Consider the following 24,077-nt stretch of genomic DNA (forward strand, 5'->3'; position numbering starts at 1 on the left):
GTCTAGCAAAGTAAAACAGAAGAAAACAACTTTATGAACAGTATCTACAAAATTTCTACACATAGGGAGAGAATGAATAGTTAGAGCACAGAGAATTTTAGGGCAGTGAAAATGCTCTGTATAATTATGGATGCATGTCATTACAGTAAAAAAAAAACTATATAAAACTTCTAATATAATACTGCAACATTGAAAATTGTGTCCTGAAATTGGTCCCAGGATCAGGATACCCAGTCTCACCATTAATATTTAGTATGTATTGAACATAGTAGTTGGTTCTTGATGATAAAGGGAAAAAAATGAGATATTAAAACAGAAAATCACATACTGCCATTTTTTTCTAAATTTGGTGTATGTTATGATTAACTATATAGTGAAAAACCCATGCATAATTTATTAAAAATGGTAAGTGAATTTTACAAAATTACTGGATGCAAAAAGAACTTAGAAAAATCAACTTTACATATGCTACCAACTACAAATTAGAAAATAAAATTTGAGGAAATTTTTAAAAGTGACAAAACCATAAAAGATGAAACCTAATTTAGGAATGAATATAACAAAAAATATTTAAGCCCTCAGCAATTGTAGGTATAAAAAATGTAACAATGCATTTAAAAGAGATAAATCAATGTAAACTGATAACACATTTGTCCATGGAATGGAGGACTTATTATTGTAACAAAGTTTACAATCTTTAGATTGATTTATAGGTTCAGTATAATCCCAACATAAATCCTTTCTCCCTTCCTTGCCCCAACTTCCTTTCTTTTCCTGCTTTTCCTTCCGTCCTTCCTTCCTTCCTTTCTTCCTTTCTTCCCTTCTTTTTCCTTCCTTTTAGAACCTCAGAAGCTTATTGTAAAATTTATTCAGGAAGGAAAAACACCACAAATAGCAAAGATAATCTTGAGGAAAGAGAATAAAGTTGCAGAAGCTACATGACCAGATACTATGGCCTGTTAAAAAGCTTTAATAATTAAAGAAACACTCTCCTGAGGACAGACAGACTGAGCTATGGAATGACTCTAGAAACAGATCCACACACTTATTGTTACCTGACTTAAAACAGAGGTATCACTATTTTCCAAAAGAGAAAGATCTTTTCAATAAATGCTATTAGGTAATTTGTATATTTATTTTGAGAAAAAAATAAAAGAACCTGAGCACCTACCCATACCCTATACAGAATCAGTCCTAGATAAATGTGAAAGGTAAGCAATAAACATTTTAGAGGAAAACATAGTGAGAAGTGTTTGTGATATTGGAATATGTACAAATTTTAAAACAGAACACACGAAGCAATAACTATATAAAATTTTAAAAAATTAATTGAACTGTTTTAAGAAATTCTATTCATCAAAATTAATAATGTGGAAAGGGAAACTCTCATTGGGAGAGGATATTTTTATTAGATGTACAGAATCAAACACGTATATCTCACAGTGGACCCATATGTAAAAGATAAAAGTAACTCTTACAAATCAATAAATATTTCACATGAAATACTACAAAAAGATGACACAAGACATGAACAAGCACTTCTCGAAAGAAAGTATCTAAATGACCATTAAACTTGTGAACATGTTTTTAATTTCATTAAGTATAGGATCATGCAAACTTAAACCACAGTGACACCTGTACACTTCATCCCGAAGGGCTAGAAACAAAATATTGGAAAATATCAAATCTTGACAAGGATGTTGAGTGATCATAACTATTTTCACTGCTGGTAGGAATGCACCTTGATATAACTACTGTGGAAATACATTTGGCAGTATTTGCTACTCTGAATAAGAGTATCCCATGACTCAGCAATTTCAATGTAAGTAATGCCCCCAAATAGAAATACATTTAAGACTAAGCCAATCTAGGTTGAATATTGATGTTGATAAAAGTAATGTAGGAGTAGCTGTCTTTGGGGGAGGTTGTTTTGTATTTTATCTGTGAGTGCTTCATTTCTGTTTTATTCACTAGTTTGTTTTATTTTTTTAGATTCTACATATAAATGATACCATAAAATATTTGTCTTTCTCTGTCTGACTTATTTCACTTAGCATAATACCCCCCAAGTCCAACCATGCCCTTGTTGCAAATGGAAAAATTCCATTTTTAATGGCTAAGTAGTATTCCATTGTGTGTATATATATATATATATATATATCCATTTTTATCCATTCATCTGTGGATGGAAATGCAAGTTGCTTCCATATCTTGGCTATTCCATGATATTGTTATGAAGATTAGAGTGCATGTATCTTTGCAAATTAGTGTTTTAATTTTTTTCAGATATGTAACTAGGAGTGGAATTCCTGGATCGTATGGTAGTTCTATTTTAAAAAGTTATTTGTGAAGTATGCTTTTGTTAATATGTATATTACACTTCAGGAATAAGTTTAAAACACCACAAATAAGGGAAAAGCAGCTATGCATATGTATTATTTCCCCTTGTGAATTTTTAAAACAGTACAAGAATTGTTCTAATATTTCTCCATTTCAGCAGCCATGAAGTCATCAAAGCCATTGCATTAAGAGGAGAAAATGAAAGGCTGCAAGAGAAACTAAAATGCCTGTCTTACAGACACAGTGGTGTGATTCCAGATCTCTGAGCTGCAGCAGAAAAGACTTAACCTAAGAGAAACTGTGGAAAGTTATCTAACAAAACTTTATTTGTATAGGAATATAAAGATACTCTGTATAATTTCCAGATATCCCATTGACTTTGTTTAAAACTTAAAATGCTTCAGGTGTAATTAACAAATGATATCTTTTCTCCTCTGTGAGAGTCTCAAAGGAGCAAAGAAACCCATATATTCTTCTCTGGGCCAGTACCATTTTGTAAACATCTTTCTTATGATTTTTGATGGAAGCTAGGCATTTACTTTGATGTGGTAAGTTTGTACTCTTTGGTAAAGAAATATCTCTAAAAATGGACTTAGCATTATTAAGAAACTAACAAGATCTTGACATTTTTATAATTATTTTCTTTCACTTGGATCCTTAATCAAGAGGTCAAATATGATATTGTCATTTTTATTTAGTGGGATTTGTTTCAGCATTTCAGATATGCCATGTATTTCTCAAATTTACCAATATCATTGAAAGGATCAATGTCATTTGAAAGTTACTATTTTTGTTGTTGAAGGGAAGGCCAAAGTAAAATATTAAAGCATCTATTTCACTACATGGTGACTCCATCACACCATAATGTCTGATTAGTATTTGAAATGCCATCATATTGTCCCTTGAATGACTAAATGCACATCTAAATGAGATTGGAACTAAGATTAAAATCTATTCAAATACAGATTTAAGCAAAAGACAGTCCTTGCAAAATTATAAAAATGGAATGTGTATTTTGCCTAAAATTACAGTGTCTTTACCATTCTTTTTTAGGAGCTCTTAGTAAAACTCCCTTTATTCCTTCTCAAAAATTATTTTTGTGTTTAAATATATCAATTTAGATATATATTTTTGATCTCTCATTGTAGAATACATTTACTGTCACTTATTTTAGTGTTGAATGTGTATTTGGTGCACAGGGCAGGGACGGAAATGATTTAACCTCCCTAATCTCTCTCCTCAGCATAGCTTTATAGTGATGGTCCAATACTAAGCCTTGCCTGTTGTATTTTTACATGTTTCAAGAATCTTAACAGAAAAAAAGATTTAAAGTTCAGAACCGGACCATCTTCACTAATTATGTAAAATAATATAAGTAGAATTTTGTTTTTCATTTAGTGCTTTACACAGAACTCTAAGGATGGTGAGAAAAATATTTCACAATTTTCTCACATACAAGGAGACTGGTACTTATTAGCATGTATTTAGAAAAGAACACACCCCCTAACCTCATTTATCCAGCCAGTTGAGATTCGTACATAAAAATTTATATAATTTTATATCCACTGAAATTTGTCCCCAAATGGATTGTCTGTTGTTAATTAATTCAGTGTTCCTGAACAAGCCACAATAACCTGCTTTCTGTCTCTGTGGATTTGTCTGTTCTGGGTATTTCACAGGATGGATATGTGCAATATGTAGCTTTGTATACTTGGCTTCTTTCACTTAGCACAGTGTTTCAAAGGCTCATGGATGGTGTAGCATGTATCAGTATCTCTTCCCTTTTATGGCTCATTCATATTCCATTGTATGGATATATCATATGTATTCATTACTAGATGGACATCTATGTGGTTTCTACCTTTTGACTATTATGAAAAATGTTGCAATGAACATTTATGTACATGATTTTGTAGGAGCATGTGTGGTTTTCAGAACTTTGAGGCACATATCCAGGAGTGGAATTGCTGGGTCACAGTGGCAAATCTATGGTTAATTTATAGAGTGACTGCCAAATTATTTTCATAGTGGCTACACCATTTTACATTCCTTAAAACAATGGGTAAAGGTTCTAATCTCTCTACACCCTTGTCAGCATTTGCAATTTTTTTTTAAATAGCCATGGTGGGAGGGGTGGTATGAAGTGATATCTCATTGTGTCTTTGATTTGTTGGATATCTTTTCATGTGCTTATTGTCCATTTGTGTATCTTCTGTGACAAATTTCTATTTAAGGTCTTTGCCTGTTTTCAAATTTGTGTCATTAAGTCTTTTTGTTGTTGAGTTATAGAAATCGTTTCTATACTCTGTATACTAGATTCTCATTAAATATATGATTTGCAATTTTTTTCTATTGTGTGAGTCACATTTTTAATTCTTTGAGAATGTCCTTTGCTGCACAAAGTTTTGTTTTGTTTTGTTTTAATTTTGATTAAGTCCAATGTATCTATGTTTACTTCTGCTGTTTGTGCTTTTGGTGCCATGTCTAAGAAACCTGTAAACAGCTTAGCTGAGCAGGGGGAGAGAGAGAACTAAGGTGCCATGTGTTGAGCTAGCCAATTAAACCAGCAAGCCATAAATAAAAGATGTAAGACTTAAATCACTTATTACAATGATAATCTCAGATATATCTCATGAAAGTTAACAATTATTTTGATATTCATTTCCAGTATATGTTTCCCAAATGGCTTGGATGCACAAATGCAATCTGACAGTGTTGAATGAATTCATCCTAATAGGAATCACGGACCTCCCTGAGCTGCAGGCTCTGTTATTTGGACTCTTCCTCATTGTATAAATGGTCTCAGTGGTGGGTAATCTGGGCTTGATCATCTTCACCAAGATAGATCCTCACCAGGCTACAAACACCCATGTACTTTTTCCTCAGACACCTGGCTTTCACTGATCTTGGTTATTCAACAGCTACTGGGCCCAAAATGCTAGTCGACTTGGCTGTAGATGAGCATGCAATCTCTCATAACTGGTGTGCCCAGATGACTGTCTTTGGTGTGTTTATCATCAGTGAACTTTTCATTCTGTCTGCAATGGCCTATGACCTCTCTGTGGTCATCTGTAACCCCCTGCTCTACACAGTCATCATGTCCCAAAGATTATGTCAGGCACTCATAGCAATCCTCTATCTCTACGGTGTCTTTTTGTCTTTGCTGACCATCATAAAAATTTTTACTTCATCGTTTTGTGGCTATAATGTCATTAGGCAGTTCTACTGTGACTCTCAGCCACTGATGTCTTTGCTCTGCACAGAGACACTGGAGATTAAGTCGATAATTCTGATCTTTTCAGTTTTTAATTTGATTTCATCTCTTCAGATAGTCCTTGTGCCCTATAGTTTGATCCTGGTCACCATCCTTAAGATGAACTCTGAAGAAGGCAGGCACAAATCTTTCTTCACCTGTGGGTCTCACCTGACAGTGATAATCATATTCTACAGTACTCTATTCTTTATGTATGTGAAGTCCAAATCCAGTGATTCATTTGATGCTGATAAAATGGCCTCTTTATTTTACACTTTAGTAATACCCATGCTAAATCCTATGATCTACAGTTTGAGGAACAAAGAGGTGAAAACTGCCTGACTTAGAACCTGGAGAATGTGTGCAATTATTCTACTTAAAATTCACTGTAGGATATGCTAACAGCAAATTATATATTAATCTATGTATACTGTAACTAGCATTGTTTTAGCTCTGTAATGTTACCTCTATGGGATAAACAAAAATCAATGTATGATAAGCATATAAATAAAGAAAATGATTTATTATTTTCAAACCAAAGTATATCACAGACAGATGACTAATTCCTGCTCATACTTTAGATATCTACCCATATCTAGTTTCTAGTCCAAATGACGTGTCATTCCTACATGTTCTCACACATAGCCTGTTTACCATATGAAGAATAGATGTATGAAATTATCATATATTATTGACTACGATGAAGAAAGAAACAAAAAAAGTCACAACATGGATTTGTGACAAATAAAGTGACCTAAAATGCAACAAAACAATTTACAGCAAAATAACACAGTAAAATATATGCACAGAAAATATTACATTTTTGCAGACCACATTGATCATGCTGGGTATATATCAAGCATAGTAGAATATGTGTCAAGTTAGACAAGAAGAGTTGGAGTGAATATTGGACATAATGGAAGAATAAGAAATACTGAAATGTAACACAGGCAAATGTAATGAAAGAGAAGACCTAAAGAGATCATGACAATACAATATAAAATGAGAATGGGAAGTGTAAGTAACTAATTAGTCTCTCTATGTTCAAAAAGAAAAAAAAAGAAATTAGTGAAAAAATAATTGAAGGAAATCACACTTCATACACATAATGCATTATTACTTTAAGTTCATTTAATCATTTAAATAATGTGATTGGACATTGTTTAAAATGTCTTGATTATCACCTATTTGTGGAGACCATTGTAGATGGGAGGAATACTGACAAGGTTGTTGTATAGATAAAATAAAGAAATCCATTTCCCTGTGGGATTGTATTAGTAAGGGTACTCAGAGAAACAGATTCAAAAGAACATTCATACATACATATGTATACATAGAGATCAGGGGACCTCAGCATTTGCTCTTTAGGACATTCAGCTAATTAGATGAAGCACACCTCTATTCAGGAGAATAACTGGCTATACTAAAATTCTATTGATTTAAATGTTAAAATCTTTTAAAAAAATCTTCACTATGACGTCTAGACTGATGTTTGACCAAATGACTGGGCACCACAGCCTGGCCAAAGGGATGCAGAAATTAACTATCAAAGCAGAAAAAAATAGAAAGTGAATAAAGAGTAAAAAGCAGGAATGCAATCTTAATCACCTACTGGTAAAAACAAATTGTTCTGTACTATTAATAAATCCACCCTTTCCTTTGTAATCTATTATGATTTCAGTGCTTCAGGGAAAATCAAGAAAGTGCTTGGCATTCCCTGAGGGAGAGTCTCATGGGGTGAAAAAGAACCCATAAATTGATCTCACTATGTGTGTCATGAAACACGTGGGGAAGCCAAGGCAGAGTCTCATTACAGGTAAACAGGTAGTATATTCCATGTTGGTGCCGTATTTTACTGATATCCAGCTTGGTGACTTGCAGTAGAGTGCTTATTCTATGACAAAGCACAGTAAAACATGAGGATGTCTGATTCACTTCTGTGTGCACCCTGCCATTGATAATGCATGGAGCAGAACAGGACAGTTTCCATTTTCCTTCAGATTGATGTACAAATATTTTCACAAAGGCTAATGAGCATCTTTGAAATGTCAGTGCCATATTGTTTATGTAATATTTAAGTTTTATATACATACTTACTTAGTCATATGAAGAAGAAAGGTCAAAACTGAGGGACAAGAAGGTCTAACTAAAGAGTCAGGAATAAAAAATTAAAATCATGGTGGAATTAAGAAGCTGCAGGTGGTCAGTTTCAAGTTTGATGTCCTGTCAAATCCTTAGTCAGTTAGTGACTATAGGCACATCTTATTCCTTTCTTAAGAATATTGTATATTTAATGAATATTGAAATCAATGTATAAATATGAATTTTTCTGATCTCTTGTTGAGTACAAAGTGGGTTTCCACCTTGTATTGAGATGTGAAAAGCAACTTTTGGAAGCTCGCAGATCTTGAGTATCCAGTGTTACAGTGATGATACAATGTTCAGTTTCCAGTGCAATCGGACAGAAAGCACATAAAATTTTCTCAAAGAATATAGCTTTAAAAATATTAATCAGATAATCAACAGAGATAGTAAAGTAAGAAAAATTAATTTGATACCTTCCATACAACTCTGATGCTGGTAAGGAAAAGCTCTTCATCCCTCCCTTATCTTACAGAAAACTCGGCACTTATCAATGTGCTTTGTTCCTGTAGCCTTTCAACAGTGCATCTAAACAAGATTATATAACTTCTGATTCCATTTATTTAAAATATGTTTTCCTAACTGTAGTTCAGTATTTCTGACATAAGAAAGACATGTATGTGGGGACGGAGTAGGATATTAGAAGCTCACAACCTTATAAACAATGTATTTTGTGAGATGAATGTGGATTTCCTATAAACATATACATAATGTAATTTTATAAACATATTTTATTTGCTTTCTCCTGACATTGATAATTTTCATATAATAAGTATCATTTATATTTACTTTTTTTTTTAGTAAGCATTAATACAAATTTTTAAACCACTAATTATTTTTCTTTAGCCAGCCACCCCCATTCTATTCTGGTATTACTCTAGTTTTTTTAAAATTTTTAATGGCTTAATTGGAATATTCATATACATCTTTACTTAATCACATTTATATATGTCTGCATTAAATGCTATACTTTGTGGCCTTAATGTAAAGGCAGGCAAAATAACATTCTAGAATTATACAATATTCTTGGTATTTTATCTTTTTATTTTATTTTTCCAGTATGATGTTGTGTAATACACAGTGATTTTAGAACTTTTTTTCTGTAAAGTAAAGAATCCCTTTATTCAAAGGATATGTTTATGAAACTTTATTCTATGAAACCAATTTCAAGGGACATCACATTCTCTTAATTTGCTCAATTTCCTCCTACTAACTTAGGTTCCTTCATAGCAAAACATACCTTACATGTTTAAATGATTCAGTATATGTCAGTTATCATGAAAGTGCACTTGGGGAGAAGGAAATATGTTGTGTTAGATAAATGTATATTAATAATATTAAGTGAGATAGAAGATAAATTATGCAAAACAAGAGCACATGGATGATCCCCATTGTAGCCATGGAGATGCAGCATGGTGGGGGGCACTTGGAACTGTTAGCTGGATAACAAAGTTCTCCATCTATTCCTCATCATACCCCTAACAGAAAAGTTAAGTCACTCAAAAAGAATGTACATGTACATGTATAATGATAATCCATTTCCAGAATCATGCTCTTTCCATTAAGAAATTAAAAACAAATACAAAAATTCCTTTGCATTTTAGGGATAGTTTCAGGTACCACTATAACTACATTTAACTGTTTAATTATCACTTATCTTCCCAACAGCCCTGCAAGAAAAAGTTGATCTTGCTAATGTGTACAAAGAGATTAAGATACTTTACAACATTTGCCCAAAGTACAGTTTTGTATATGCAAAAAGTATAGGTATATATGAGATTATATCAACCTATGTATATTTCATGGAATATTTCCCTGTATAAAGACAAAAGTGTGGACTATGCTCTGTTAGAATTTCCTTATGTTTATTTACATCTCAGTCTGATATTGGCCAAGGATGTTAATTGTTTTATCCTGTCTCACCTGTAGATATAAGGATGTTCAGATGAACATTTTTTTTAAAGCATGAGCTTCTAAATGTTTCCACACACAATTGGAATTTTTATTTTAATTTTGATATCATTAGCACACATATGATGTAATATTAAGTGATTTTAACTTTGTAAATATATGATTGTCATTATATAAAAGGCAATAGAAAAATTTACCTTCACTTTTAAAACAAGATCTAAAAGTTATATCATTTTTTTCAGAAATGCTTCCCTCATCTACTTTTATATCATTCCATATCCATATCTACACATATTATCAGGGTTGGATAATGTAGCTCTTTGGCATTTTGGGCTGTATAATTCCTTGCTGTTGAGGGCTGCCATAAAATATTAGGATAAGTACCAGCCTTACTGGCCTCAAACCACCTCCAGTGGTAACAACCAAAATGCCTAAAAACTACAAATCTCTCTCTATTTCCAACTGTATATTTATCTCTGTTTCTTTATTATTTCTCTGTTTGTATGTTTTATTTATAGGAGGTGGATTTTTTCATTGTGCTTAAAATATACTTTTAGATTTATTGTCTTTATGTCAGCTTTGTACACTTAAAAAAAATCACCAAATTGTACTACATGATGTCATTGACTGCTGATGTTTCTATTCAGAATAGATTCTCTGATAAAACCCATATGGAAAACTACAATCAAACAGTGCTGAGTGAATTCATTCTCATGGGCATCACAGACTGCCCTGAGCTGCAGGCTTTGTTATTTGGGCTCTTCCTTGTCATCTGTGTGATCTCAGTGGTGGGCAACTTAGGCATGGTCATCCTCACCAAGGTAGATTCTGGGCTACAGACACCCATGTACTTCTTTCTCAGGCACTTGGTTTTTACTGATCTGGATTATTCAACTACCATAGGACCCAAATTGTTGGTAAATTTTGTTGCAGATCAAAATAAAATCTATTATTTCTGTGCTACACAACTAGCTTTCTTTCTTGTGTTCATCATTAGTGAACTTTTCATTCTGTGGCAATGTCCTATGACCGCTACATGGCCATCTGTAACCCTTTGCTCTACAAAGTCATCATGTCATGAAGGGTGTGTTGGGTGCTGGTGGCGGTCCCCTATCTCTATTGCACATTTGTTTCTCTTCTAGTCACCACAAAGATATTTAATTTACCCTTCTGTGGCTACAATGTCATTAAGCATTTCTACTGTGACAGTCTCCCTTTGATATCTTTGCTCTGCTCACTCGTGAAATTGAACTGATTATTCTGATCTTAGCAGGTTTTAATTTGATTTTCTCCCTTCTGATAGTTCTTGTGTCTTACCTGCTTATTCTTGAATCTGTTCTCAAGATGAACTCTACTGAAAGTCGGCACAAGGCTTTCTCTACCTGTAGGTCCCACCTGACAGTGGTCACAGTGTTCTACAGGACTTTGATATATATGTATGTGCAACCAGAGTCCAGTCATTCCCTTGACACTGATAAAGTGGCTTCCATATTTTACACCCTTGTCATCCCCATGTTAAATCCCTTGATCTATAGCTTGAGGAACAAAGATGTAAAATGTGCCCCACAAAGGATGTGGAAAAAACTATGCAATGTTTTCTCTTAAAGTTTATGTACTGTAGGAATCCTATGCATTAGTTTGTGGGTTTCAAACTTTGGTCCATTTGTCTCCAAAAGGAGTAACAAGCACAAATATGTTCAAAACCCATACAGAGATGGTCTTCTATGTGGCAGTCACACTTCTATGCATTGTACAGACATTGGCACACAAAAGTGCAAACACTATCTGCTTTCCTTGATGAAGAAAGATGAATTATAAATATAATTAAGTAAATTTTATCATACCTCAGAATGCATGAGGACATTACAGACTCTAAGAGCAGATAAGGAGATTGGGTATACCAGATGGGTGCGAGGATGAATAGTAGGTACAGAAGAGGAGTTCAGATGATTATTGTTATTTTCAACTATTAGAATAAAGTTTCCAGTGTCTACATGTATATTTGGGCAGGTGCATGTGTTTTTGTGTAAGTATACCCTTCTGTTTTGGCTTCATACTCTTGTAAGGCATGTGTTAAACTTGAACTTATCATGGTTTCAAAGAGGCTTATTGTAGTGGAATGATTTGAACACATCAATCATCTAACTTCATTCAGATGCTCCCATACCACATGGAGGATCTTAGGATCCTGTTCTATTTTCATCAGTGCAGTTGTTTTCATATCTAAGTCCTGCAAAGTTTATTAGCTCAACTTACTCTGGGATTCAGTAACTCACAAAAGTCAGCATGACATCTTCATAATCTAAGTCAGTCTGTGTCTGTATAGCAGTGGAAATACCAATTAAGATATATTTTCCTGATTGTAATTAGCAGTACTGTGCTGTGTACTGGAAAGTTGTTAAGAGAGTAGGTCTTAAAAATTCTCACCACAAAAAAAGAAAATGGTGATCGTGTGATCTGAGATGTTAGCTAATGCTAAATTGTAATCTTATTGCTATATAAGTGGGTCAAATCAACATGTTTGATTAAACTTACATCATATTATGTCAGTAAAGCTGGAAGGAAAGAAGGAGAAATTTCTTGAAGTCCTCCATGAAAGCTTCCAATTTTAAAAATGTTTATTTTCATTTTATAGGAATCTTGATTTCTAACTGTATGTTTTGTCTAATAGGATTGCTACACTCATAGTGAAAAAAATGTAACAATGAATATATATATGTTCATGTATAACTGAAAAATTGTGCTCTACACTAGGATTTGACACAACATTGTAAAATGACTATCATTCAATAAAAAAATTAAAAAAATAAATTAAAAAAATAAAATTTAAAAAAACTAGTAGGATTGCTACATTTCCTTATCTTTCTGAAAAGCAAAATTACTGTATTAAAATTGTTTCTTCTTCATTTTTGTATCTTTGCAAGAAAGATCTTCTCTATTCAACTAGGTTTTTTGCCTCTTATTGGGTTTAATATTGTTTCCTATGAGTGTGCAATATCTTTTATTAGGACCTATTGTTTGACTGCCTTGGCTTGATAAACTCCCTGTAGGAAGCAAAGGAGAGAATGCCATGACTTGGTCTACATTGTATTTCTAGTGAAAATGTAGTGAGATATGTAGCAATTGTATTCATATGTTATGCTTCTGAATAAATATCTTCTAGCCCTTCTAAATTTCCACCTTTTTGTTTAATTTTAATATTTTTAACATTTATGAAACTTTATTTACATAATAGAGAGACTGGGCTGATTGTCCACCATCGTGGAATAGTTTTCTATGTAGTCAATCAAATTTGAATAAGAATAAATCACTGGAATAAATATATTAGAAGTATATTTGCAAATGAGATTAAATATTAATAAAGTGTTTATATAGTTGATTATTTTAATTGTTAGGAAAAAATATGTACAGAGTATGAACTTGAAGGAGTAGGAAATGAACTAACTTCCCTGATGTTAAAACTGTTTGTGGATTCTTTCTAGGAAATCCAGCAATTTGCTCTCTCTCTCTTATTGCTTGTGCTAAGCAATCCCCAAATTTCTCCCTTACATTCTTTACAACAGTTTTAACCCAGAGGTTACACTCCAGGAAGAAGGTCATGAGCTGATAGATAATCTCAGAAGAATGGTCAGACCCTCCTCAGTTCCCTGATGATGCCAGAAAGATTCATCAAGGTTAAGAGAAATGTAGCAGCAGCCTATAATTCACCTGGCTATTATGATCTTTTCTGTTTCATCTAGTTTTTCTTTAAAACTTCAAGGCCTTAACTTCAAAACAGATGCACATCTCTAAGGCATTTGCCTGGTGAAGCAATAAAGCTGTTCTTTTTTCCCCCAAAACTCTTGTCTCCAAGTTTCCATCTGGCTCTCAGGGCCCAGAGGTGGTTTTGAAGCAACAACCTTTGTGAATATAAACGTAGACAAATAACTTTTGGTTTCCAGAAAATGTACGTTGGACAGATATACAGTGAAATGTTAACATTAGTTATTGGTGACTGCTATGATTATGAAAATGTTTAGTTAATACTTTTTAGTCATGTCCTCAAGTTATTTTCAAAGACTATTTATTAACATTCTTGTAAGAGAAAGGGAAAAACAAAAGCCTGTAATATGTGGATTTGAAAAACAAATAAACTATGACTAAACATAACACAATCTCTCATTTCTAAAATAAATCTTGGTGTGGCTTTTATACTCCTTCAAATGATAAACCATAAGGAAGACCAAAATGCTCCAAGATTTACAAATTTTTTATTATATATTATTCATTTTAAAGGTTATTTTCTATTTCATTATTAAGTACATATAAAATTTATCTAAGTAAGTTGTATATTTTTACACAAAATATAAAAATTAAATCAGAAATTGGAACACAACTGAAATTGTTCATTTGATATTGTGAAGAATATTAGAATTTAATATTGCATTACAAGAAAACACAGCAGTATAAGTTATGCCCATAAAGCAACAATTTTAATAAAAATTCTAGCAAATTGAATCTAGCAATATGTAAAACCAACAATGTACCATGTTAGCCTTCTCCCAGAAATGGGTTTTATCATTCAAAATTAAAATTACCATATTAAGAAAATAAAAAGGAAAAGTTTTCTGACATCTCAATAAATTCAGCAAAACATATTACAGTTTCATTATGTTTTAGGAATAAAAACTTTGACCAGACTAGAATAAATGGAACTCCTTTGAAATGATAAAGGAACCAATGAAAAACCTGCAGGGAACATCACATATCATGTTAAAAACTCAAATACACTTTCACTAAATCAGAACAAAGGCAAGTAAGCCTCTTCTTTTCAACTACATTCGAATGGTACTGGAGGTTATATCTGTGAGTGAGTATGTCCCCTGCCATATCACCAAACAAAGGATGTTGCAGTCTTCAAGCCATCAGCCACTGCAGCCACCCCTAGCTGTGTGCCCTGAGGGGACTCAGGATGCAGAAGAGCAGGATACTGACCCTGGGTAGTGAAGGTGCACATCAAAGTAATGATTTCAATTAGCCCAGCCTCCGGCATCTTTCCCATACATAGGAAAGCACTAAATTCATTAATTTGAGATGTCTGTTTCCCTTTAATTCAAAGTAATCTTTTGCTGTTCCCGACTACCTGGTTTTTGTTACCAAAAGCTCCTATATGTATTAGCTCCTTCCTTAACTTCAGAGCAGTCCCTCAGAACTATCTGAGAAGCTGTCTTTCAGGCTTAGGTCCTCAGCAAGTCTGCTGAGTAAAACAGAATTCTCAATTTTTAGGTTTTGCGTTTTTGTTTTTATTTGACATGCCCAACACAATATGGCAAGGAAAAAGAAGAGAAAATGTCAGATTGGAAAGCAGAAAGTTAAACTGTTATTTATTGATACAGCACAAGATTATAGAGGTGGAAATCTAATGGAATCTGTAGAAAATATTGAACTAAAATGAGAATTTAGCATGATTTCAGAAGAAAGATCCATATACATTTTTTAAAATTCTGTACACAAGCAATAAAAAATTAGAGATGGAATTTTCAAGTACCCATTACAAATGCATCAAAACTGTAAAATACTTAAAGATAAATCTGAAAAAAAATTGTAAGTCCTGTACACTAAAAGTTAGGAAACTTTTCTGTAAAACATTAAAGACGACTAACACTAAATAAATGAGAGCCATACCATAATTATTTTCTGGGTTATTTAATATTGTTAAAATACTACATTTTTCTTAATGCAAACCCAATAAAAATCCAAACAGGCTTTTTTTTTTTTTGGTAGAAATTGAAAAGGGATTGAAACCAAAATACATAAATGAATGCAAAAAAAAAAAACTAGAATAGCTTAATTAACTTTTAAAAAAGAAGTAAAGTTGTAATGCAAACAATAAAAGAACACTAAATAATGTCTAGTCATATTCCAAAGCCATAGTTATTTTTTAAAAGTGGCACTGGTATAAGACATGACAAACAGATCAATGAAACAATATTGATAGAACTGACACAGAATCGTGCCTGCATGAGCAACAAATTTTCTACAAGGCAAAAGAAAAAAGGCAATTTCATGGAGAAAGGATGAACTTTTCAACAAATGGGGATGGACTAATTAGATATAGGTATGCAAAATATTGAACTTGGGTCTATGACTCATACAAAAATTCACAAAAAAAGTATCATTGATGTAAATGTAGCACTGAAAAGTCTAAAAATTTCAGGATAAAACATAGTAGAAAATATTCATGACTTTGGGAAATGTAAAGACTTCTTAGATAAAACAACAAAAGTAAAATCAATAAAATAAAAACATGATACATTAGAAAACTTCAAAATTAAATCTTTTATTCTTCAAAAGATACACTTAAGAGGATGTAAGAACAGTTTATATTCTGGAAAACATTATTTTCAGGTTTGTATTTCATTAAAGGCTTGTCCCATAATATATAGAGAAATCTCAAAACAATAATAGTAGATAATAATATCTCCAGAATGGGTAAAACATTTGAACAATTGCTTTATCAAATAACATATGAAGATGACAAATAAGCAATTAAGTTTATCCTTTGATCTAAAGCCATCAAAGGTAAGTATTCTTACCAAATCACTCTCCCAGCTCTGCCTGCAGTGCCAAGATAAGAGAGGAAGGCAAAGTTTTCCTCTGGTCCCTTCTTTTCCAAATTTCGATATGAGAAAATGAATTTCTAAGAATTAGTTCCTTGAGTTCTGACCTGTGGGAATTTGGTTTCGGATGCCCTTGGTTTATTACTGATTGTCAGCTTCCCAGAAATATTCATTGTTTTCCTTTGTCTCTGTCTTTTGTGCTGTTTACCATAAGGAGGAAAATCTATAAATGATGGTCTCTTAAAACAGAGCAAGACCCAGTGGGTCCCTCTTGGATACAAAAGCCTTTCTGTTTCCCCATCCCATGTTTGTAGGGAAAAGACTTCAGCCTCCTAGACCTTCCCTGGGTTCCAAAGGGTAGATTCAAGCAATTGCTAACCAGGGAAGTGAGGGAACACAGACACAAAAGAGAAGCAGCCAAGAAACAACAGTGCACAGATAAGCAGTGTCCTGGTTCCTCCTCAAGGGGCATTTGCACATAATAATGTACCTTTGTGTTATTCTGCAGGAACTAAGGCCCCCAAACAGGTGGAGGATGGCAAATTCAGGCTGAGCACAAGGTTCCTAGGACACCTGTTACCTCACCACCAAACAATCAGAGGAGAGCAACACACTCTGTTGCTCTCCCCCCAATTTTACCTATAAAAACTCTACCCTGCAAAGAGTCAGGGAGTTTCACATCTTTTGAGCATGAGCCACCAGTTCTCCTTGCTTGGCCCTGTAACAGATCTGCTCCAGACCCCAATGTTTAGATCAATTTTGCCTCACTGTGAGTTGGGCACAAGAACTTGCATTCAGCGACACTCCTTGTTGGGGAACACAGTGGGCCAGTGTCTCTGGCAGTAAAAGAATCTACCAAAGATGAAGGAGGAGAAGAGTAAAGGTGCTTACAAGGAACTAATAGATGACAGCAGCCACACAGATGAGAGGGGCCTGTGTGAGCACCGAGGGCCAGCTCCTGGGGTCTTTCATAGGGGAGGGTCACAGGAGCCTGATCAGCTTGTGCACAAGGCTCTGATTGGTTGTAGGTTAGGTAAGACATTTAGGGTCTGTGAAGGGCAGTGGGGTTTATGACTCTCATAAGGTCGGCTGAAACAGGCCAGCCTCAGCAGCTGTGAGGTTAGGTGTTACCCAGGGCTATTAGTTTGTTGGGGCAAACATGCCCAGTAAAGAAGGTACTTTCTGTGTTGGGGGGTCACAGGCAGACATCTGAGAGCCCAGAAACAGGGGTCCCTGGACTTTGAAGGATGTCATTTGGCCCCAACCTCCTTACATCCTTTTTTGTGTCCTGAGAGCTTGTAACCAGTGGGAATGTTCCTCCAGGCTCCTGCCACCAGAGGGTGCAGGTTGTCCCGCTTAAATTGGAAGGATGACTGGCTGGGCCAGAGACATGAAATGACAGGCAGCACTTTTGCCAATTCTTCGGGAAGTTAGTCACAAGAAAACTTTTCAGTCCATAAGGGGACTTTGTCATTTCGATCATAATTGCCTTCTTAGTGCTGGGAAAGTCCCACCCACTGTCACCTACCTGTTATCACAGATTAGTGCTTCTACGCCTGGAGGCATATGAAGGTCTTTGCTTTCTTAGGCTGCCTTTGGGAGTAATTTAATGGGAAGGGCACTTGTGGTGATGGAATAGGTCTGTATTGGAATGGGGCTGCACAGAATGAAATAACTAATAGTGCACTATGCAGTAAAGGGAAAAAACAGCAACACAGATGTGGTGAACAGACCTAGGAGAGAAAGTCAGAATGAAATGAGAAGTAACAGTGACTAGTTTCTGTCTCTGAGGGACAAGTAAAAACAATCACATGGGCAACAAATCCAGGAGGCAATACCTCATAGCAGCATCATGTATTGTTTTAATTCCTTAAAAATTTGTAAGTAATGTTAACAAGGCAGTGTTTAAATATTTCTACACGATCATACATTCAAGAAGACTACTGTGGAGATGCTGACTCCTGACAGGCATGCCTGATAGACACAGTACTTTAATTGAGCATCTTTAGGGCTACAAAAGGAGCTTGGTTTAACCAAGAGTGAAAAATGGAATGCAGGGAAGAAAGGAGGAAGAGAGGAAAGAATACAGACAGGAAGTCTGGAAGGAAGAAAGGAAGGAGAGAAAGAAAAGGCAATGGAAACAAATTGCCCATGACAATTAAAGGACAATCTCCAGACATTCTGTTGTGCTCTCAATACTTTAGGGATAATCAAAAAATTGCTTGGCATTTCCTGAGGGAGAGTCTCCAAAGGGGAAAGAATTTTTCTCACTACACCGTGTAAGAAACACTCGAGGGAGTCAAGACAGAGGCATCATTACATGTAAAACGATGGACTATTTCATGTGACATTTTTAACTTTCCAATATCATCAATGCTAAAGTGACATTTTCAAAATTTCACTTTAGCCCAATGGCAAAGCCTGAGAAATATGAGGCCATTTCTGATGCATTTCTCTTTGCTTTCCAGTACTCTGTAATACCTGAGCTGGAATAGGATACCTCTTCCTTCCTCTTCATATTAATTTTTTGAGTGGTTGACCAACTAAATGCTGAAAAGTGTCTTTGAGACATCATCATGTTATTTCTTTTACAGAAACAATTCCATATATAACAGAGGCCAAAACTGAGAGCAAATGAAGAGACATCACTAAAGAGATGTGAATTTTTAGAAATTGGCAAAATTAAGAAGCTGTGAATATTTTGTCTCTCATTTTGATATCTTCCCAAATTTGTAGTTAATTAGTGCTCTAGGTGCTTTTTTTTGTGGCCCCCCAATTATAATTTAATATTTAATGATTATTTAAATAAATGTATAAGTATGAGTCTTTCCAGACACCTTGAAGGGACAAAGGGGACTTCTGCTGCACACTGAGATGTGAAAAGTGTTATTGGGATATTAGCAGACTTTAAAGGACCCAGTTTTATGGTTATGGTAGAATGTTCAGCATGTTTTTCAATTTCAAATGATCTGACAGAAAGCAGATATGATTATCTCATGGAGTACAGCTTTAAAAAAATTACAATCAGTGTTCAACAAAGTTGTTAAACTATGAAAAAGCTATTCAGATCTTTTCATAGAATGCTAAAGCTTATGAGAGAGAGAGAGAGAGAGAGAGAGAGAAATAATCACTTTCATCTTTTCTTACCTTACAGGGAAATTGGAATTTACCAAGTCTGATGTTTCTCAGCTTTTCATATTTTCAAAAGAAAACACAGAAACAAAAACAAGATTTATATTGCTTCTTAATAAATGTATTGAAGACATTTCTCTAAAATAACTATCTACTGATATCCATTTCATACATCTGATATAAGAAGAGTTGTGTGCATCCAGGTAAGGCAGGCTATCATGAGGTCACAAAATTATAAGCAATATTTTAAGTGCATTAAATGCAAATTTCATATAATCACTTTCATATTTAATATTATAAAAGCATGTGTTTTTATTGATTTTCTTATAGAACAGACACTACTGTCACTGCAGTTTTTATTGTATGCAGTATCATTTCTATTTTTTTAAGGAAAGCATTCAGGCTCACAGTATTTTAAATTTAATAATTCTCTTACCTAATTTGCCATCTACCTTACTCTGGTAAATTCTTGATCTGTGTATTATTAGGGACATTCAGATACATTTCTATTTGATCATATAAAAATGTTTATCTGTGGTTTATATTATATCACAGTTTGAAGGAATTCCTGTGGCCTTAAGATTTAGAATTTAAGGAAAAAACCAAGGACCCACACACAGCCATTCTATATTGTATATAATTTCAGATCTATACTGTTGTGTAACACAAGGACTTCAAACACTTTATTTAAAGTACAATATTTCTTTATCCAAAGGAGGTTTTTTTTTTATAACATTCAATAAATAAAAACAATGCAAATTACTCTTCTTTCTTCCAGTTTGCTCAAACTTCCTCATATACTTCTAGGTTCTTGCATGATAAATTGCACTTGAATTGTTACATGCAAGTTAGTAAATGTCAATTTTGGTGAAAATGCCCCCAGGGGAAGACAAATATTTTAAGAAATTTATATCAAAATAAACTTACATTCATATTTCTCTAAAATAGCTAAGGCATTTGGAAGATAAATAATTCCAAAATAATAGCACCTTGGTGGTCCAATTTTAGTCACGGAGAAGGGGGAAGGGCAGGGCTTGGAGTATGTCACAGGCATCCCATCCTACTTGACCTGTTCCTCACCCATTGATCATAGCCCTGACAGAGAAGATGCCACAGTGCAGAAGAATTTACCCATGAATATGTAAAGAAATGCTCCATGAGTTTAATTATTGTCACTATTAAAAACAATAAAAACTGTATGCTTAACTTCCAGGTAGTATAGACACATTGACTTATTTAATCTTTATATTTTGCACCCAAACATCCTGTGAGGATGTATCAGTTTTGTATATGACAATAAAGTTTCATATAAGTTAAATTATTTGCCAAATGTAATCTGGTAGCCCTTCACATAATCTATACATGGAGTTACAACAGAGATTTTATATGTGTGTGTGTGTGTGTGTGTGTGTGAGAGAGAGCGTCTCATATGTTTCTTCACATAAAGACAATTCTCACTGCAATCTGTTACAATTTTCTTATTTATACACCTGTCTAGTATGTGCCAAGTGTCTTAATTGTTTCCGCCTGTGTCACTCATACATAGGATTTTATAGAACTATGTGCTGAGTAGTGGATTCAATACTTTTTGGAGTTTCTGGGTCTACATTTCCATTAGAATTTTTGTTGAATTGTGTAATATAGTTGATTATATAATTGGCACATGCATTGAGTCATATAATTAAATGTAATTTATACATGTCATTGTGTGATTGCAATTATGTAAATGACTAACAGAAAACCCAAAAGAACAACACAATAACTGTTTACATATGTAACCTTCAAAGTTTTAGGTTTTAACATGTATCTACATGTATGTATGTATGTATGTATGTATCTCTTTAGCTATCTATCATCTATCTATATCAGCTTGGCTTTTCAACCTTAGCACTATTGATATTTGGGACAGATATGGGTTATTTTATAATATATATACACACACATATATATATATAGCCATTATATGCCAGTAGCACCCATCTCCCAGCTGTGATAACCAACAAATCTTCTGGACATTGACAAATGTTCTTAGGTTAGTTAAATAACTTCTATTTGAAAACCAGTGACTGTCTTTGTCTCTGTTTCTACCTGTATTCATGCACATTAGGATATGTAGTAGATGGGCTGATTTTCAAATATCCTAAATAGGAAAGTTTAAATGTATCTTATTTATACTATCTTGCACACTAAATATCTCCCAGGTGATAATACATAAAACCTGTTGACTATGCTGATGTCTCTATTCAAAATAGGTTTCCTGAAAAACCTGGATGGAAACACACAATGGAACAGTGCTGAAAGAATTCATTCTCATGGGAATCACAAACCACCCTGAGATGCAGGCTCCGTTATTTGGGCTCTCCTCATCATCTACATGATCTCAGTGGTGGGCAACTTGGGCGTGATCATCCTCACTATGGTGGACTCCAGGCTACAGACACCCATGTACTTCTTCCACAGACAGCTGGCTCTTACTGATCTAGGTTATTCAACAACGGTTGGACCCAAAATGTTGGTAAATTTTGTTGTGGGTCAATACTATCTCTTATTATTCTTGTGCTGTACAATTAGCTTTTTTTCTTGTTTTCATTGTTACTGAAATTTTTATTCTGTCGGCAATGTCTTATGACTGTTATGTGGCCATCTGTAACCTGCTGCTCTACCCAGTCATCATGTCACAAAGGGTGTGTTGAGTGCTGGTGGCAGTCCCCTATTTCTATAGCACATTTGCATCTCTTATAGTCACTGTAAAGATATTTCATTTGTCCTTCTGTGGCTACAGTGTCATCAGTCATTTCTACTGTGACTGTCTCCACTTGATATCTTTACACTGCCCAAATACTCATGAAGCTGAAATGATTATTCTGATTTTAGCTGGTTTTGATTTGATTTCATCCCTTCTGATAGTTCTCATGTCTTACCTGCTCATTTTTGAGTCTATTCTCAGGATAAACACTGCTGAAGGTAGGCGGAAAGCTTTCTCTACCTGTGGGTCCCACCTGACAGTGGTCACAGAGTTCTACAGGACTTTGATTTCTATGTATGTGCAACCAGAGTCCAGTCATTCCTTTGACACTGATAAAGTGGCTTCCATATTTTACACCCTCATTATCCCCGTTAAATCCCTTGATCTATAGCTTGAAGAACAAAGATGTAAAATACGCCCTACAAAGGATGTGGAAAAAACTAACTTAAAGTTTACATGCAATATGAGTCCTATAAACTGGCTATGGACTTTAAATTTTGCTATGTTTGCCTCCAAAAGAAATAAATGAGTTCAACATATATTTATGGATTATCTTACATATGCCAGGTGTTTCTAATTATTGTAAATAAATTAACAAACAAAATAGTAAAAATATTTGACTACCTTGAGTGGGAACTATCAATTACATACATAAGTAAAGTAAATGTTATAATACCGTAGAATGTGTTAGGTGGATATAGACCAGAAAAAGCTGTCAATGATTCTGGCATTTTTCTCATCTATTAGAATAAAATTGTAGAGTGTGTGTCTGTGTGTCTAAGTCTTTTCTTTTACTTCTGTTTTAACCTTCACACTCTTCCTTGTTATGTTTTATCTGTGTATTTGATGACTTGAAGTACTCTGTCATATTAGGTTAATCAAATATCTTTATTTTAAACATGGGATTCCACTTTTTTACTCATCAATTCCTTCACTTCTGTATATGAATCTAGTAGGTTCGCCAAACATCTCTAGGTTCTGTTTGGTGCATGATTTTTGTCTCAACCAATCCTTTTGGTTGATATCACAAGATAAATTTTGTGGTCCCTCATAAGCTCCCAGATTTGTACATTTTGTTCCCCCAAGTCGTTGTTCTTTTTTTTAATAACTGGCAGTTTGTCTTAGGAGATTGTAATATATTCCTGTCTTTTTGACAAAAAAAAGGAATTATCCATGTTTAAAAGTTATATTCCTGTTGTTTCTGTATCCTTGTTAAAATAGAAATCCACAGCAAAGTGAAGACAAGACAACATCTAAGTAGATCTGTAATAAATTGAAGGAGGGCAAAAATTACTATTAACTTCTCGAGAGCATGCATGCTGAAAAGGAAACCAGGGAGTTTCCATTTTAAGAAATACCACTAATGACTTGTAGGAGGAATTCTGTAAGGCACAATACAAGAGATAAATGTTCTTTCCTGAAAAAGAGAAGTCTTTGAGGGAAATATTCATTCTCCATCATCTTCTGCTTCTCAGAATTTGAAGAAGCTTTTTATGTGAGCTTCAGCCAATTGAGAAATTAATTTAAGGACAAGAGAATATATTGATTATAATACTATTCACTACTTAAAGAATGAAAGCCATAAAGCATGACATGTGATCACTTTTTTTTTAAATTAAGCTCTGTTGAGCTAGGATTTGTTAAATGACCCATTACATGCATGGTGACAGTACTCCTAAATGATACAGTGGGGAAAGGCTGAGTGTCACATGCAGGTGCAAAGTTTGGGTACTATGGTATTTTAGGGTGTAGCATTCATATAGAACAAGATGTGAAAAACACCTTCCCAAAAAGGTACCACATATTGAGTGTTGCCCTGACTCATGGAAACACCCAAAGGCTGCCCAGCACAGTGACTGGAGGATGAAAGGAACATACAACTCAGGAATATTTACCAAATTCATGGAAAGAAGCTTCACTGATAAACCTACACAATGTGCCATTGAAAGAGTAC

General features: G+C 34.2%; 3 pseudogenes; all 3 read left to right on the forward strand.

The window, feature by feature from the left end:
• The window catches only part of LOC107035347 (olfactory receptor 8K3-like), a 47,148-nt pseudogene extending 24,276 nt beyond the window's left edge, over window positions 1-22,872 (forward strand).
• LOC107035285 (olfactory receptor 8K3-like) lies at window positions 4,824-5,995 on the forward strand (annotated as a pseudogene).
• On the forward strand, window positions 10,306-11,251 carry LOC140694512 (olfactory receptor 8K3-like; annotated as a pseudogene).
• Window positions 22,873-24,077: the final 1,205 nt, after the last annotated feature.

This window comes from Vicugna pacos, unplaced genomic scaffold (genome assembly GCF_048564905.1).
Source record: "Vicugna pacos unplaced genomic scaffold, VicPac4 scaffold_21, whole genome shotgun sequence".
NCBI classification, from domain to species: domain Eukaryota; kingdom Metazoa; phylum Chordata; class Mammalia; order Artiodactyla; family Camelidae; genus Vicugna; species Vicugna pacos.